Consider the following 16,581-nt stretch of genomic DNA (forward strand, 5'->3'; position numbering starts at 1 on the left):
TATTGTAGGAAAACTTTCTTGAATTATATCTTTAATTACATGTTCTACCTATTGTTTTGGTTTTTATCTTCAGATATATCCTAGTCTATATCCTATATCCTTCAGATATATCCTAGTCTATATCCTATATCCTTCAGATATATCCTAGTCTCCTAGTAGGAGACTAGGAGACAGGGCTGGGACAGGATGCAGGGGCTTGAAGATTGGGTGCATGATGTCAAAGGACACAACCCTCAAACAGAAGCCAACCGGAGGGGCTGATAACCACAGGCAAGAACTGGCTTGTTAGCTATCTCTATCGCCTTACATGAACTTGGCTAATTATAATATCATTTATATTGTGGTTTTAGAATTTCTCCAGCCTTGAAATCACTATGACAGTTCCAAAACAACCATATAAATTATGAAAATGAGAAGGAACCCAATTCTAGGAATTACTACCCAAATTCTTAGTAAAAGCCAACCCTTCAGTCTTAATATTTCTCTCCTCAATTAATAAAACTACAAAAGATCTAAAACCACTTCCTCTCAGTGCAGCTGCTCGTTCAAGCCTGCCCACTCTCCCCATCCCAAGAGTGTACATTCGCTTTCAATAAGAAACTGTCCCTTGCTTGGCTTACATAGTGGATCCCAAGATTCTTTTGTCCCAACAATCACCAAGAACCTGGAAAAACCTCCACTCAGAGGCCAGTAACATAAACATATGTAAATTTCTCTCATATTCTTTTTAACTCCATCTTTATTTCTACTTCATCTGTTCACTTTTCTTATGTCTGTCCTTTATATCCTTTACAGTGTTTTTCATGGTGTCCGTTCTCTCCTATACTTCCTCCAATTTCCTTTTCATTTCGGTAGTGTGTGGTTTTCTTTCATTTCTTTATTTTCTTTTTTTCTTTTTTCTTTTTTCTTTTTTCTTTTTTGAGACAGAGTTTCACTCTGTTGCCCAGGCTAGAGTGCTGTGGCGTCAGCCTAGCTCACAACAACCTCCAAATCCTGGACTCAAGCAATCCTTCTGCCTCAGCCTCCCGAGTAGCTGGGACTACGGGCATGTGCCACCATGCCCAGCTAATTTTTTCTATATATTTTTAGTTGTCCAGCTAATTTCTTTCTATTTTTAGTAAAGACAGGGGTCTCACTCTTGCTCAGGCTGGTTTCGAACTCCTGACCCTGAGCAATCCACCCACCTCAGCCTCCCAGAGTATTAGGATTACAGGCATGAGCCCACCACGCCCAGCCGGTTTTCTTCCATTTCTTTCTGAAATTCAGCCTCCATTTCATTTGCTCCTATTATCCCATAATCTCTTTTCTGAGCTCTTGTATTTCTGCTGTATTATCCTTCCTCCATCAAGATGATTACTTATTTTTTTAATTCACAGTAAAATATGTAGACACAGTCTTCAATTGCAAAATTGAATTGCAATTGAATTGCAAATGAATTACATGGCAAAATTTTTTCTGGTGAGTATTCTTCATCCATTGGTGAATTTTATTGCTATTTTCCACATTTTTTTCTTTGGTATATATCTCGCCGATGTTGTGCTACTTACTTTTTTTAGACTCATCATTGATTGGGTTGGATTTGTGGAGGAGAACTATTTGCATGGTGCCCTTCCCGGCATCACAGCCCAAAGGCTCTCTCCTCGGCTGTGAAAGGGATGGATGCTTTCTCTAAATAAGGCTGTACTGTGGGGTTCTTTGTGTGGCTCCAATTCCTGTACTTCACTGGACAGTCAGTGTACAGAATAACTCCCAGCCTTGCTTCCTCCAGTTCCTGCTACGTGCTGTACCCCAAGGATACACCAGAGTGAGCATGTCACCATCAGGAAATTGCTCAGGCTTTCAGAAAGCTACAGACCCTTTGCCCTCTGGCCGCATTCCCTACTTCCCTTCCTCCTGATCACACTTTCTGCAAGTCAGTGGATAAGTCTTTCTTCTAGTTTCTCTGAAAATGAAATTTTCCTTGGTTTTTTTTCACTCTCCTTATTTCTTTTATATGATTTTTCAAGCAGAGAGTTTAAAGCTGATTTATGCAAACATGCTCATATAGGCAGTCCCTTTTGGAGACTCAAGGGTATGAAAACAGAATTGCCAGCAGCCACGGTCACGGCCTCCTGGAGAAGCGGGTCTGGGAGAGCGGTGCCAACGTGCGGGCAAAGAGAGTGTCCTCACGGCACTTGGGCTCCTTCCAGGAATCTCAAAGATCAGCTCTGCCTCTGTCCTTTACAAGGTTTGCTTTTATGAGTCAATAAATTCTTTCTGTTCCTGTCACTTCCAAACTGGGAATTCTGACTAATGCCGGAAGCGGCCGTGCTCTCTGGTGATCCTGCCTCATGTGCTTGGTTTCTCCAGCCAACGCCACCGTCCAGCTGCCCCAGCCTGGCACGTAACACAATATGGCTGGTGTCCCACATTAGGAGCAGAAGATAGGTCACCAACTATGGACTGGCCTCGCAGATGCCAGGATGTGAGAGCTGGTCAACCCTTTTGAACACTTATGTCCTGCCGCCTCGTCCAACATGTCAATGTCCACTCTTCTTTCCATGTTCTCTTCCTCTCCACCATCTTCTCTGGGCTCTGCATTCCCAGTGCACCTGGGACGCCACTTCCAGGCCTGGCTGCTGCTCCCAAGACAACGGGCCAGCTCCCGGAGTGATACAGGGGCCGGGGGTGCTGGGCCCACAGAAAGGCACTTCGAGGACAGAGGGGTTTATTACATAATGATAAAAGATTCAGTTCACCCAGAAGATATGATCATGATAAAATTATATGAATTCAATGAAATAACCTCAAAAAATATAAAGGAAAAGCTTGACAGAACTGCAAAGAGAAATTGACAAATCCACCATCAGAGTGGGGGATTTCAACATGACTCTTGCAATTACTGAAAGATCAAACAAACAAAAACATATATATAACAAAGATTTAGAAAACGCAATTTAAAAGCTTAATTTAATGACGTGTACAAAAGCCTGCTCCAAATAATTAAAGATTCAAGATTACATATTCTAGTCAAGAATGCCTGGAACATATATTAAATTAACCAAGGAATAGGCTATAAAGCAAGTCTTGACAAATTTCAAGGAAGGAATATCGTATAGATCTCTGGCTAAAACGCAATTAGTAAGAAGCCATCAGAGAAATTTAAACATTCCTGTTCAGTTGGAAGTTTAAAAGCCCCCCTTCAAACATCTTACAGATCAAAGAAAAAATTCATAGCAAAATATTTAGAATTGAACAATATTGCAAATATTATACATCAAAACTTGTGGGATGCAGCTAAAGCAGAACACAGGAGAAAATTTATATTCTTACATGTTTACATTAGAGAAGCATAAAGACTAAATGTCCTTCTTAAAAATTAGAAAAAGAACAGAATAACCCAAGAGAAGTAGAAAAGAAAGAAGGAAGCTGAGAACTAAAATTAGTTAGAAAACAAAAGCATAATAGAAAAAATCAGCAAAAGTTGTTTCTTTGAAATGACATAATCTGAAAACATTAATCCAGAAAAAAAATGAAATTAAAAAAGGAGCATATGTCCGGATACAGCAGAGATAAAAAAAAGAAAAGAAAATACAATAAACAACATTGAGCTGATATATTTGACAATGTAAACAAAATGGACAAATTATTGAAAAAATATAACTTTCCAAACATTACTCAATAAGAAACAGAAATCCTGAATAATTTGTAGTAGAAACGCATTGAAAATAACCTAGGCCAGGCGTGGTGGTGGCTCATGCCTGTAATCCTAGCATTCTGGGAGGCTGAGGCGGGTGGATCGCTCAAGGTCAGGAGTTCGAGACCAGTCTGATCAAAAGGAAGACCCGCCTCTACTAAAAAGAGAAAGAAATTAATTGGCCAACTAAAAATATATAGAAAAAATTAGCCTAGCATGGTGGCGCATGCCTGTAGTCCCAGCTACTCGGGAGGCTGAGGCAGTAGGATCGCTTGAGCCCAGGAGTTTGAGGTTGCTGTGAGCTAGGCTGAGGCCACAGCACTCTGGCCCGGCCAACAGAGTGAGACCCTATCAGAAAGAAAAAGAAAGAAAGAAAGAAAAGAAAGGAAGGAAGGAAGGAAGGAAGGAAGGAAGGAAGGAAGGAAGGAAGGAAGGAAGGAAGGAAGGAAGGAAGGAAGGAAGGAAGGAAGGAAGGAAGAAAGAAAGAAAGAAAGAAAGAAAGAAAGAAAGAAAGAAAGAAAGAAAGAAAGAAAGAAAGAAAGAAAATAACCTAAATGAGCATCAAAAGGAAAATTGAAATGGTGGCGTGTACTGTATAGTCAAACAATGGGACAGTTTTCTTGTCTCATACTAAAGTGAAAATATATCTACATATGTTAACATGAATAAAACCCAACAACAAAATGCTGAGTGAATAAAAGCAATTTGTAGAATAATTTATAAGTAGATTATCATTTACTTAAAGTTTAGAAACACACAAAACAATACTATTCATTGGTAAAGGGCACATATATAAAAAATTAAAATACAAAAATTTGAGAATCATACACAGCAACTTCAGGGTGGTTGTTAACTAGTGAGAGAAAAGGGGTGTTAGGATCGGAGAAGGAACCCCTGGTATCTCTCTTTTAAATATATCAGGATTCAGCAAAACACATACTTTCATTGGTTAAAAAAATTTTAAAAAAAAGAAAAGAAAATTAAGAAATAAAAAATAAAATAAAATATAATTTAAAAATATAAATAAATAAATAAATATATCAGGAATGCATACAGCCAAATATAAAGACCTATGAAAGCCAGATGCTAGGCATATGGTTGTTGATTTGTTTAAATCTTTTTTTTTTTTTTTTGAGACAAGAGTCTCGCTTTGTTGCCCAGGCTAGAGTGAGTGCCGTGGCGTCAGCCTAGCTCACAGCAACCTCAATCTCCTGGGCTCAAACGATCCTCCTGCCTCAGCCTCCTGAGTAGCTGGGACTACAGGCATGTGCCACTTTGCCCGGCTAATTTTTTCTATATGTTTTTAGTTGGCCAACTAATTTCTTTCTATTTATAGAAAGTGGAGACAGAGTGTCACTCGATGTCCTGGGCAGAGTGCAATGAGGGCGGGTCACCACAAGCTCCAGGTCCTGGGCTGTGAGCGATCCTTCTGCCTCAGCCTCCCAGGTAGCTGGGACTAAAGGCGCTTGCCAGAGCGCCCGGCTGTTTTGTTGGCTTTTGTGTATTTTTTGTGTGTGTGTGTCTTTTTTTTTTAGATTTAGAGACGGGGTCTGACTGTGCTCAGGCTGTGTTCAGACTGGTGTCGAACCCCTGAAGCAGCAGCTATCCACCCATCTCAGCCTCCCAGAGTGCTAGGATTGCAGGCGTGAGCCACCGCGCCCGGCCTTAAATCTTTTTCTTTACATTTCCTGTAGGTTTGAAGTATCTCATAATATTAATCTTTAATTTAAAAAAATAATAGGTGGCAGGAAAGTGAAGGGTAACTCTTACAAAGAGTTTTGGGGCTGTGCACAGTGGCTCATGCTTGTAATCCCAGCACTCTGAGAGAATTGCTTGAGGCCAGGAGTTCAAGACCAGCCTAGGCAACATAGTGAGACCCCCCATCTCTACAAACAATAAAAAAACGTAGCCCAGTGTGGTGGCACACCTCTGTAGTCCCAGCTTCTCAGGAGGCTGAAGCAAGAGGACTGACCGAAGCCAGGAGTTCAAGGCTTCAGTGAGCCGTGACTGCACCACTGCACTTCAGCCTGGGTGACAAAGCAAGACCTGACTCCTAAAAAACAAAAACAAAACAAACAAACAAAAAACCAGTTTTGCTCTAAAGGGAAACAAAGAAATAGGGCAGCTGCTGACGTGGTACATGCTGTCAACAGTGTGGGTGTCTAAGATGGGAGTGACAGGAGCCTGTTTGTAAGAATGAGTCAGAAGGGAGAGAAGAGGATGGTGTAAGCATGGTGGTTTGAAAGACCTGAAGGTGGGAAAGTGACTGAGTCTATTTAGCTGCTGTGACAACAGTGACAAACCTCCATGGTTTAACACCACAAAAGTTTTGTTTCTCACTCACTTCGCAGTCCAATGCGGATCAAGTTTCCTCCCTGAGCCCGGGCGTGGTGGCTCATGTCTGTAATCCTAGCTCTCTGGGAGGCTGAGGCGGGTGGATTGCTCGAGGTCAGGAGTTCGAAACCAGCCTGAGCAAGAGCGAGACCCCGTCTCTACTATAAATAGAAAGAAATTAATTGGCCAACTAATATATATAGAAAAAATTAGCCGGGCATGGTGGCACGTGCCTGTAGTCCCAGCTACTCGGGAGGCTGAGGCAGGAGGATTGCTTGAGCCCCGGAGTTTGAGGTTGCTGTGAGCTAGGCTGATGCCACGGCACTCACTCTAGCCTGGGCAACAAAGCGAGACTCTGTCTCAAAAAAAAAAGTTTCCTCCCTGGAGTGACTCGGGGATCCAGGCTCCCCATCCTTGGCTCTGCTGCCCACTAGGGCCTCCTCAGAGGCTTCCTTGGGATTCCTTCCACCTGGCCAGCTGGGGCACAGAGAAGAATGAGGGCACAGCACATTCCAGCCAGGCCTGGGTGCACAGCACTTCAGGGTATAGGCCAGAATCCAGTCACACTGCCCCAACCTAGCTGCAAGGGAGCCCAGGAAATGGAGGCCCCCACGTGTCCACAACAAGAGGTGGATTGGTTTCTCTCGGCAGTCTCCGCCACAGGGCTTGAAGAGATGTCCTCAGCTGTTTGCTGCCATTGTCTCAGCAAAATAAGAAGCAAAGTCATCAGCTGAGCGTGAGAAAGGATCAAATCCAGGAGAGAGTACAAAATAAGGATTTCGGAAAGATGGGGAGTGGATTGATGAATGGAGTCTGTAGGCATTTCAGGCAGTGCCGAAGATTCACTTGAAATTAGTCACAATTTTAAAGTCAGACAGGTGGCCACGTAGTAGGTGTTTTGTTGTTTCCTAGACCCACATTCAGCCACTCAGGTGCAGGAAGAGAGAAAGAGGAAGGAAGAATTTAACCAGATTTGGGCTTGTCTCTGGTGAGAAAGACAGAGGGAAAGAGAAGGAAGGGGATTCCGGGCATGAAAGGGGTGACCACCGTGCAACAGTGAGAACATGACGATGCAGGCAGGACAGCCGAAGGCCACACGGAGTCCCTGCATGTCCTCAAGAGACGAGCTCAACAGAACAGCCGTGTCCAGGCAAGGAAACTCCAGGATAAGTTCAGAGTCACCAGAGACCTTCAGAATTGGATAAAAATCTGCCATGTTCAGGCAGGAACCAGAGCCAAGAAGTCTGGCACGGACACCCTGCTGTTGATCGATCAGAGGCATCCCTGATGGCTCGTGGGTTTCGTGTTCCAGGAGGCTGGAAAGTTGCCTGCAACAGCTGTGGAAGGTACATATTTTTTCTCCTTCGGTTTGCAAACCCTGCTGGGTACAGCAAAGTTGGCTGGCAGCGTGTAGAGAAGAGGTGAAGAGAGTCCAGGAACCGCTGAACAGCCTCGTGAGCAACCAGATACCTGCTGACATCAAAAGCAAAACCGAGGGCTGGGCACAGTGGTTCATGCCTGTAATCCCAGCACTCTGGGAGGCCAAGGCAGGAGGATCACTCGAGGTCAGGAGTTCGAGACCAGCCTGAGCAAGAGCGAGACCCCGTCTCTACTAAAAAACTAGAAAGAAATTAGTTGGACAACCGAAAATATATAGAAAAAATTAGCCGGGCATGGTGGCACATGCCTGTGGTCCCAGCTACTCGGGAGGCTGAGGCAGGAGGATTGCTTGAGCCCAGGAGTTGGAGGTTGCTGGGAGCTAGGCTGACACCATAGCACTCTAGCCCGGGCAACAGAACGAGACTCGGTCTCAAGAAAAAAAAAAAAAAGCAAAACTGAGGAGGTGGTTGGTATCATGTGTGAGGAAGACTGTTCCAGTGATGGGAGGAATTTTTTGGAGGTTTCCTGCTTGGCACAGCATCCTAAGAAGGATGAGTTCACTTCCATTATTCCTGCTTCAGGAATAATGTTTTTATTATAATTTGTTTTTGTTTCTTTTTTTTTTTTTTTTTTTTTTTTTTGAGACAGAGTCTCGCTTTGTTGTCCAGGCTAGAATGAGTGCCGTGGCGTCAGCCTAGCTCACAGCAACCTCAAACTCCTGGGCTTGAGTGATCCTTCTGCCTCAGCCTCCCGAGTAGCTGGGACTACAGGCATGCGCCACCATGCCCGGCTAATTTTTTTATATATATATCAGTTGGCCAATTAATTTCTTTCTATTTATAGTAGAGACGGGGTCTCGCTCTTGCTCAGGCTGGTTTTGAACTCCTGACCTTGAGCAATCCGCCCGCCTCGGCCTCCCAAGAGCTAGGATTACAGGCGTGAGCCACAGCGCCCGGCCTTTGTTTCTTTTTTTTACCCCCTTCCATCTCTCATCAGAACGTGTCGATTGTTTTTTTCCAACCGGCAATCTCTCCACTCCGTGACAGGACGTGGAGTCTTCCCTAGTCCTCTTCTCTCACGCGTGGCAACGCTGAATGGCTCTGTCTGGGCATCTGCAAGTCCAAGTTAACAACCGTGGCCCTGACGTGAACTTGGCAACAAGGAAGAGTTGCTGGACTTTCCACTTCTCTCCCACCGACTCCTCACCGGCCTAACCTGTGGGTCAGCAGAACGTCTTTTTCCCCCACCCAAGAACATGTTGCAAGATGACTCACCATGGGCAACAAGTAGATCTTCAAAGCTTGCCCCAAACTGTCGATTTGGAAAAGAAATAGCAAGTGCATCTATACACCTCGTTATTATGTGCTGCATGGAAAAGAACTAAATGCATCTGGCTTTACGTATGAAATATTTTTGGTATCTCGGTGTCTACTTTCTTTTTCCATTGGTTTTAGATTACAGAAAGAGAGCTATTTATACCTGTTATTATTGTTATCCTGACAGAAATGACAGCATAAACACTATAATTGAAAACTCTGAATATAGAATGAACTTATTTTAAAAGTATGTATTGTGCTGAAGGTATTGTATTTGGTGGGAAGGGCCTTAGGGAACCAACTGATAGAAATACATCATGGAATGGTCAGATTTGGCAAATCATTTAGGGGCATTAAGATATTGTCCGTGGGATGTTTTCCACCATACAGATACTGAATTCAGTGGCTGTTTCAAAGGGTTCTTTTATGGTAAAACAAGTGCCTTCAGGTGGGGAGAGAAGAAGTTCTTGGGTTCTTATTTCATTGAAAAGGAATCAATGTACCAATTGGTACCTTTGTACCAATTCTACCATTTCTTCATCCAGTTAGTGTAACATGTAGCATTTGAACTAGAATTTGAATCAGAATTTTTTGTATCATTCCAGGCCTTCAGAACTGAATTATTATCAGCTGGTCAGGTGTAGTGGCTCATGCCTATAATTCTAGCACTTTGGGAGGCAAAAGCAGGAGGATTGCTTGAGGCCAGGAGTTCAAGACCAGCCTGAGCAACATAGTGAGACCCCATCTCTACAAAAAATATAAAAATTAGCTGGGGCGTGGTGGTATGTGCCTGTAGTCCCATCTACTCAGGAGGCTGAGGCAAGAGGATCACTTGAGCCCAGGAGTTGGAGGTTCTCGTGAGCTGTGATGACACCTGATGACACCACTGTACTCTAGCCAGGGTGACAGAGTGAAACTCTGTCTCAAAAAAAAAAAATTATCATCATTAAGTGTTAAAAAAAAGAAAGTGACAAGATCAATGGATTGGATAGCAACTGTCCCCTGCCACGTGCTACATTTTTTCTCGGATTTGAAACTACTCCCTAGTGAGCTGCTAGATTCCTATGTGTGCTTGGATGTAGGAGATATGGATTGTTTGGTTTGCCTCCCCCATGTCCAACCCCCCAGTCCCCACCTCCACATTTCTGCGCACTCTCCCCCTACTTTCCATGTCACTGATGTGACGTGACCCTTGGCTCCAGGTTATCAGGCCAATGCTAGTCAGGTGACCCAGACAGAGCCAACCAGTGTGTTCCCCAGTAATTCAAGTTCACGGGCATGGGAAGGGGAGCCGGTGGGTGAATCCTCTGTACGCCTCCTTTAGGTCAACCGTCCGTGTGCATAGGAGATGCCACTGGGCCCCCATCACCCAAAATGTGCGGCAACCTTGATGATGCACCCCGTCGGTCTCTCCTCCTTCCCCATCTCGCTCCCTCCTCTCCTCACTCCTGCCTTCTGCTTGCCATCAGCTCCCAAGAAAACTACCTCCCTCAGGTCCTTCCCTCGGGCTCTGCTTTTGGGAGACGCTCAAACTCAGGTAGCTTCTGTGGGATTCTGACTGATACTGAGACGATTGCGATTTACAGGAGAATCACCTGAGCCAACTGGTGTCCCGACAGCCAGGAAACAGCACAGCCACCTCTGCAGAGCTGCTGAGCAGAGCTGGTCCAGTCTGGCCTGGAGTCGGGAGCCGCTGCCCTGTGTGGCTCCAGGTAGGGGAGAGTGAGCCGCGGCGGATCGTCCCCCTCGCGGGGGTTACGAGGACAGGCAGGGATAGCTAAACTGGCCCTCCAGAGAACCAGGGGTGTGGGAATCAAAACCCCCTGAGGGCTGTGGCTTGTTTTCCTCTGAACTCGGTCCCAGAACGCATACTCACGTGCACACATAAATGCACGTGCATGCGCACACGCACACAGAGGTCATGTTGTAACCCAAATATTCCTGCATTCTTCAGCCGCAGGGGTCTTGCCCCTCTCTTCAATACCTCTGAGAGGCCGGGCGCGGTGGCTCATGCCTGTAATCCTAGCGCTCTGGGAGGCCGAGGCCAGCGGATTGCTCGAGGTCGGGAGTTCGAAACCAGCCTGAGCAAGAGCGAGACCCCATCTCTACTATAAATAGAAAGAAATTAATTGGCCAACTAATATATATAGAAAAAAATTAGCTGGGCATGGTGGCACATGCCTGTAGTCCCAGCTACTCTGGAGGCTGAGGCAGGAGGATCGCTTGAGCCCAGGAGTTTGAGGTTGCTGTGAGCTAGGCTGACACCACGGCACTCACTCTAGCCTGGGCAACAAAGTGAGACTCTGTCTCAAAAAAAAAAAAGAACCCTGAAGGCTATGACTTGCTTTCCTCTGACCTCCTTCCCAGCACGCATACTCACGTGCACACGGGAGTGCACGCGCACACACACACACACACACACACACACACACACGCAGGTCATGTTGTAACACAAATATTCCTGCATTCTTCAGCTGCAGGGGTCTTGCCCCTCTCTTCAATACCTCTGAAAGACTTGTAACTCCACAGGACTGCGGCCTCCTGGTCCACCTCACCCCAAATCCCAGCCACAGCCCCTCCCTTTATACCGCAAGCACAGTTAATTTGAGGCAATAAAGAGGGAGATTGGACAGAGTCTGGCGAGGGGCCAGGGGAACAAGTGAAGGTTTTGAGATGGAAAAATCTTTGAAATGGAAAGAATTCATTGAGGGAGAGTGGATGAGTACACAGGAGAAAAGCAACAACCATTGGTATCAGCTAAGAAAATATACAGCTATTGTGGGTTTTTAGCGGGGGGCTGCAGCTTGCATTTTTTACTTAATTTCTTAAAGATCGTAAACATGAACAAGGCACAGTGACTCACGATTGTAATCCCAGCAATCTGGGAGGCCAAGGCAGCAGGATCGCTTGAGGCCAAGAGTTCCAGACCAGCCTGAGCAACACAGTAAGACAGGGAACTGGCAGGCACGGCCTTAGGCAGTGCTACGGGCATTGCTTAATTGTGCAAACATTGTTTAACTGAGTCAGGAAGTCGCAAAGCAGTTTCAAACTACCTCAATCAAAATAAAACGGAGGCCGCTACCTGCAGTGGCTCACGCCTGTAATCCTAGCACTCTGGGAGGCCGAGGCGGGCGGATTGCTCGAGGTCAGGAGTTCAAAACCAGCCTCTCACAAGAGCGAGACCCCGTCTCTACTATAAATAGAAAGAAATTAATTGGCCAACTAATATATATAGAAAAAATTAGCCAGGCATGGTGGTGCATGCCTGTAGTCCCAGCTACTCAGGAGCCTGAGGCAGGAGGATTGCTTGAGCCCAGGAGTTTGAGGTTGCTGTGAGCTAGGCTGACGCCACGGCACTCACTCTATCCTGGGCAACAAAGTGAGACTCTGTCTCAAAAATAAAAAATAAAAAAATACAAATAAAATGGAGACAGGACAAGTTGGAAAGGGTTAGAACCAAGATGGTGGAGACACCGACCACCTCTTGACCTTACAGCTTCATTATACGCTTCCTTACCATAAAAGTTTCCAAGAAAACCTCCCACTCCCATCATGTACCTAATGCCATAACACTTCCTGTTTGGCCATGTTTAGTCACCCTGATTCTAGGAAAACACCACCCCTTTCCAAGAAATAACATTAATATTCCTCCCCTTGTTTAGTTTATAATTAAGCCATTGCTTAAATAGAGGGGCAACAGGGACCATGGGGCTGAACTAGCCTCTACTATGTCTGTGGAGTAGACTTCCTGTACTTTTTCTTTTCTTTTTTTTTTTTTTCTGAGACAGAATCTCACTTTGTTGCCCAGGCTAGAGTGAGTGCCGTAGAGTCAGCCTAGCTCACAGCAACCTCAGACTCCTGGGCTCAAGCGATCCTCCTGCCTCAGCCTCCTGAGTAGCTGGGACTACAGGCATGCGCCACCATGCCCGGCTAATTTTTTGTATGTATATTTTTAGTTGGTCAATTAATTTCTTTCTATTTTTAGTAGAGACGGGGTCTCGCTCAGGCTGGTTTTGAACTTCTGACTTTGAGCAATCCTCCCGCCTCAGCTTCCCAGAGTGCTAGGATTACAGGCGTGAGCCACTGCGCCTGGGTGACTTCCTGTACTTTTCTAATAAATCTCGCTCTCACTTTACACTATCAGCTCCCTCCTGAATTCTTTCTTGCGCAAAGTTAAGGACCCACTTGGACTTCAAGTGGCTCTCAGCCTTGGGAGTCACTTTCCCATGTCAATAGCAAGACTTGGTCTCTACAAAAAGTTTTTTTAAAAAATTAGCCAGGTGTGGTGGTGCACACCTGTAGTCCTAGCTACTTAAGGAGGCTGAGATGGGAGGATCGCTTGAGCCCAGGAGTTCAAGGTTACAGTGAGCAATGATTGTGCCACTGCACTCCAGCCTGGGCAACAGAGCAAGACTCTATTTCAAAAAAAAAAAAGTTGAGAGAATAATATGATGAACACCCTTGTGCCAATCACCTTCTTCAACAATTGTGAACATACCATCAGTCTTATTTCTCCTACACGCCACCACCTCCCCCCCAATCCTACTGAATTATTTGAGTGAATCCCAGACATTTCACCTGTAAATGTTTCAGCATGTGTCTCCAAAATATAGAATCTTTTCTTTGAACTTAACTACAATCCTATTATCATATCAAAAACAATGGGCAAGAATGCAGTTAATATTCAAATTTACCTGATGTTCCCATAATGTCTTTTTTTTTGAGACAGAGTCTGGCTTTCTTGCCCAGGCTAGAGTGCCATGGCGTCAGCCTAGCTCACAGCAACCTCAAACTCCTGGGCTCAAGCGATCCTACTGCTTCAGCCTCCCAAGTAAACTGGGACTATAGGCATGCGCCACCATGCCTGGCTAACTTTTTCCATATATATGTTTTTAGTTGTCCAGATCATTTCTTTCTATTTTTAGTAGAGACGGGGATCTCACTCTTGCTCACACTGGTCTCGAACTCCTGACCTTGAGCGATCCACTCGCCTTGGCCTCCCAGAGTTCTAGGATTACAGATGTGAGCCATGGCACCCAGCCCCATAATGTCTTTTTATGTCTGGTTTGTTCAAATCAGGATCCAAAGTCCAAGCATTGCACAAAATTGATATATCTCTTAAGGCTCTTGTAGTCTATAATAATTCCTCCTCCTCCCACTTTTTGATCTTGCCATTTTTTATTTTTTTGTTAAAGAAACCAGAAATTGGCTCTGTAAAATCTTCCACCTTCTGGATCTGACTGAATGTGCGCCTGTGTGGATGTTCCTCTCCCACTGCATTTCCTATAAACTGGCAGTCAGTGCTAATCAGATTCGGTTCGAGGTCCTCCGGCATAAACATCGCACCGGCTGTGCCGCGTCGTGCCTACCGCATCGCAATAGTAAGTGCATTTAAAAAACCGACCTCCTCCTCTCTAATATTTTGTATTCTTATTTCCTTCTCTCCGGATCCACCTCCAGAACTAAATCCAGGTCACTCTTTATCTTGCCCCTGGCTTGACTGCAAATGTTCTCAACTCGCCCCCATTAAGGGTCACGCTGGGTGTGGGACTGGGACCAGAGGTGAGGGCCGAGTGGGTCCCACTCCGCTGCGCCTTCGGCATGTTCAAGGCCCTTCTCTCATTTTCTCGTCCCCGTCACACTCTCCCATTCTCCCCTACTTCCTTAAACAACCACTTGAATGAGTTGGACATCTGGCCTTGAAAACATATGGATCACTGAAAATCATGAAGTGCACTTGTGTGGGGGGAGTGGGGCTTCTGACGCTCATCTGGGTTACGTGCTCTAGACTGCACTCTGCTCCCTTCTCACCCAGGGCCGATGTGGGGTCCACTCGTGCTGCTGCGTGTCTGTCTAGTCGCTGTTTCCGAGCGCTGGGTGGCACCTAATAGCCCAAGTATTTGCTCAATTTTTTGAGAATGTCTCAATGTAATTTAAAAAAATGAGTATTCTGAATTTGATAAGTTTAGTGTATGAAATATGTCCATTTGGTCGTAATAGTTTAATCTGGGGTTCAAAACATCTGTATCCTCTGATTTTTTTTTTTTTTTTTTTTTTTGAGACAGAGTCTCGCTTTGTTGCCCAGGCTAGAGTGAGTGCCGTGGCGTCAGCCTAGCTCACAGCAACCTCAAACTCCTGGGCTCGAGTGATCCTTCTGCCTCAGCCTCCCGGGTAGCTGGGACTACAAGCATGCGCCACCATGCCCGGCTAATTTTTTTTTATATATATATATCAGTTGGCCAATTAATTTCTTTCTATTTATAGTAGAGACGGGGTCTCGCTCTTGCTCAGGCTGGTTTTGAACTCCTGACCTTGAGCAATCCGCCCGCCTCGGCCTCCCAAGAGCTAGGATTACAGGCGTGAGCCACAGCGCCCGGCCTGATTTTTTTAATCTACCTGATCTATCAGTTACTGAGATGTTTTACAATTTCTTATGAATATAGATCTATTTTTTCTTGTACTTCTAAAATTTTTGTTTCATATGTTTTGTGGCTATGTTACTCAGTGCATATATATATTTAATACTGGTGTAATTTCCTGCTGAACCTTTTATTATTATTAAGTGACTCTCTTTATCTCTAATACTTTTTCATATAAAGTATACTTTGTATGATAATTATTTGGTTAGAATTTGCCCAATATATCTTTTTCATACTTTTGTTTTCAATCTCTGTGTTTGATATGTCTCTTGGCCTTGTAGTTGGATTTTATTTTTTATTCTGCCTAGAAGTTTTATCTTTTAACAAGATAATTTAGTCTTTTGTATCTAATAAAATCAGCAACATATATGGATTCTTTTTTTTTTTTTTTGAGACAGAGTCTCACTCTGTTGCCCAGGATAGAGTGCCATGGCATCAGCCTAGCTCACAGTAACCTCAAACTTCTGGGCTCAAGCAATCCTCCTGCCTCAGCCTCCCGAGTAGCTGGGACTACAGGCACGCGCCACCATGCCCGGCTCATTTTTTTCTATATATTTTTATTTGTCCAGCTAATTTCTTTCTATTTTTAGTAGAGACGGGGTCTCAGTCTTGCTCAGGCTGGTCTGGAATTCCTAAACTCAAACGATCAGCTGTCCTAGGCCTCCCAGAGTGGTAGGATTACAGCCATGAGCCACCTTGCCTGGCTTTGGATTCCTAACTAACCTTTTGAGAGGAGGAGGAGAAAACAAAACAACTGAAAAAAGAAAAAGGAAAAAAAGAGAAAAAAAGGAAAACACTAACCTTTTATTTTATGCTTTCTTATTGACCTGTTATGGGTTTTTTCTCTCCTTTCCAATCTTCCTTTCAATTAATATTTTTCCTGTTTATAAGTTTGGAAGGTATAACTTCTGCTTCTAAGGGACCTAAAAATTATAACAATGGTAGAGAAAAACACTGTCTTTGACGTTCTAAATCTGGAGGTTATATAGTTACATCCTCTAAGTATGTACTTATGTAATCTTTCTTCTTTTAGAGCTATGTTTATCTCTTTTTCTCCTTGATGTTTATTTTATTCATCTTTTCCAAGAATCAAATTTTTCTTTTATTGATATCTACATTTTTTTTCTAATTCATTAATTTTTGCTTCTATTTTTATAAACCCCTTCCTTCTGTTTGGGTAGATTTCTTTTGTTATTCTTTTTCAAGTTTCTACAGTTAAAACTTAGTTTATGGCCAGCCACTGTGGCTCATGCCTGTAATCCTAGCACTCTGGGAGACCGAGGCAGGCCAACGTTTGAGCTCAGGAGTTCCAGACCAGCCTAAGCAAGAGTGAGACCCCATCTCTACTAAAAAATAGAAAGAAATTATCTGGACAACTAAAATATATATATAGAAAGAATTAGCCGGGCATGGTGGCGCATGCCTGTAGTCCCAGCTACTCGGGAGGCTGAGGCAG

Source organism: Microcebus murinus, chromosome 18 (genome assembly GCF_040939455.1).
Source record: "Microcebus murinus isolate Inina chromosome 18, M.murinus_Inina_mat1.0, whole genome shotgun sequence".
In the NCBI taxonomy this organism is placed as follows: domain Eukaryota; kingdom Metazoa; phylum Chordata; class Mammalia; order Primates; family Cheirogaleidae; genus Microcebus; species Microcebus murinus.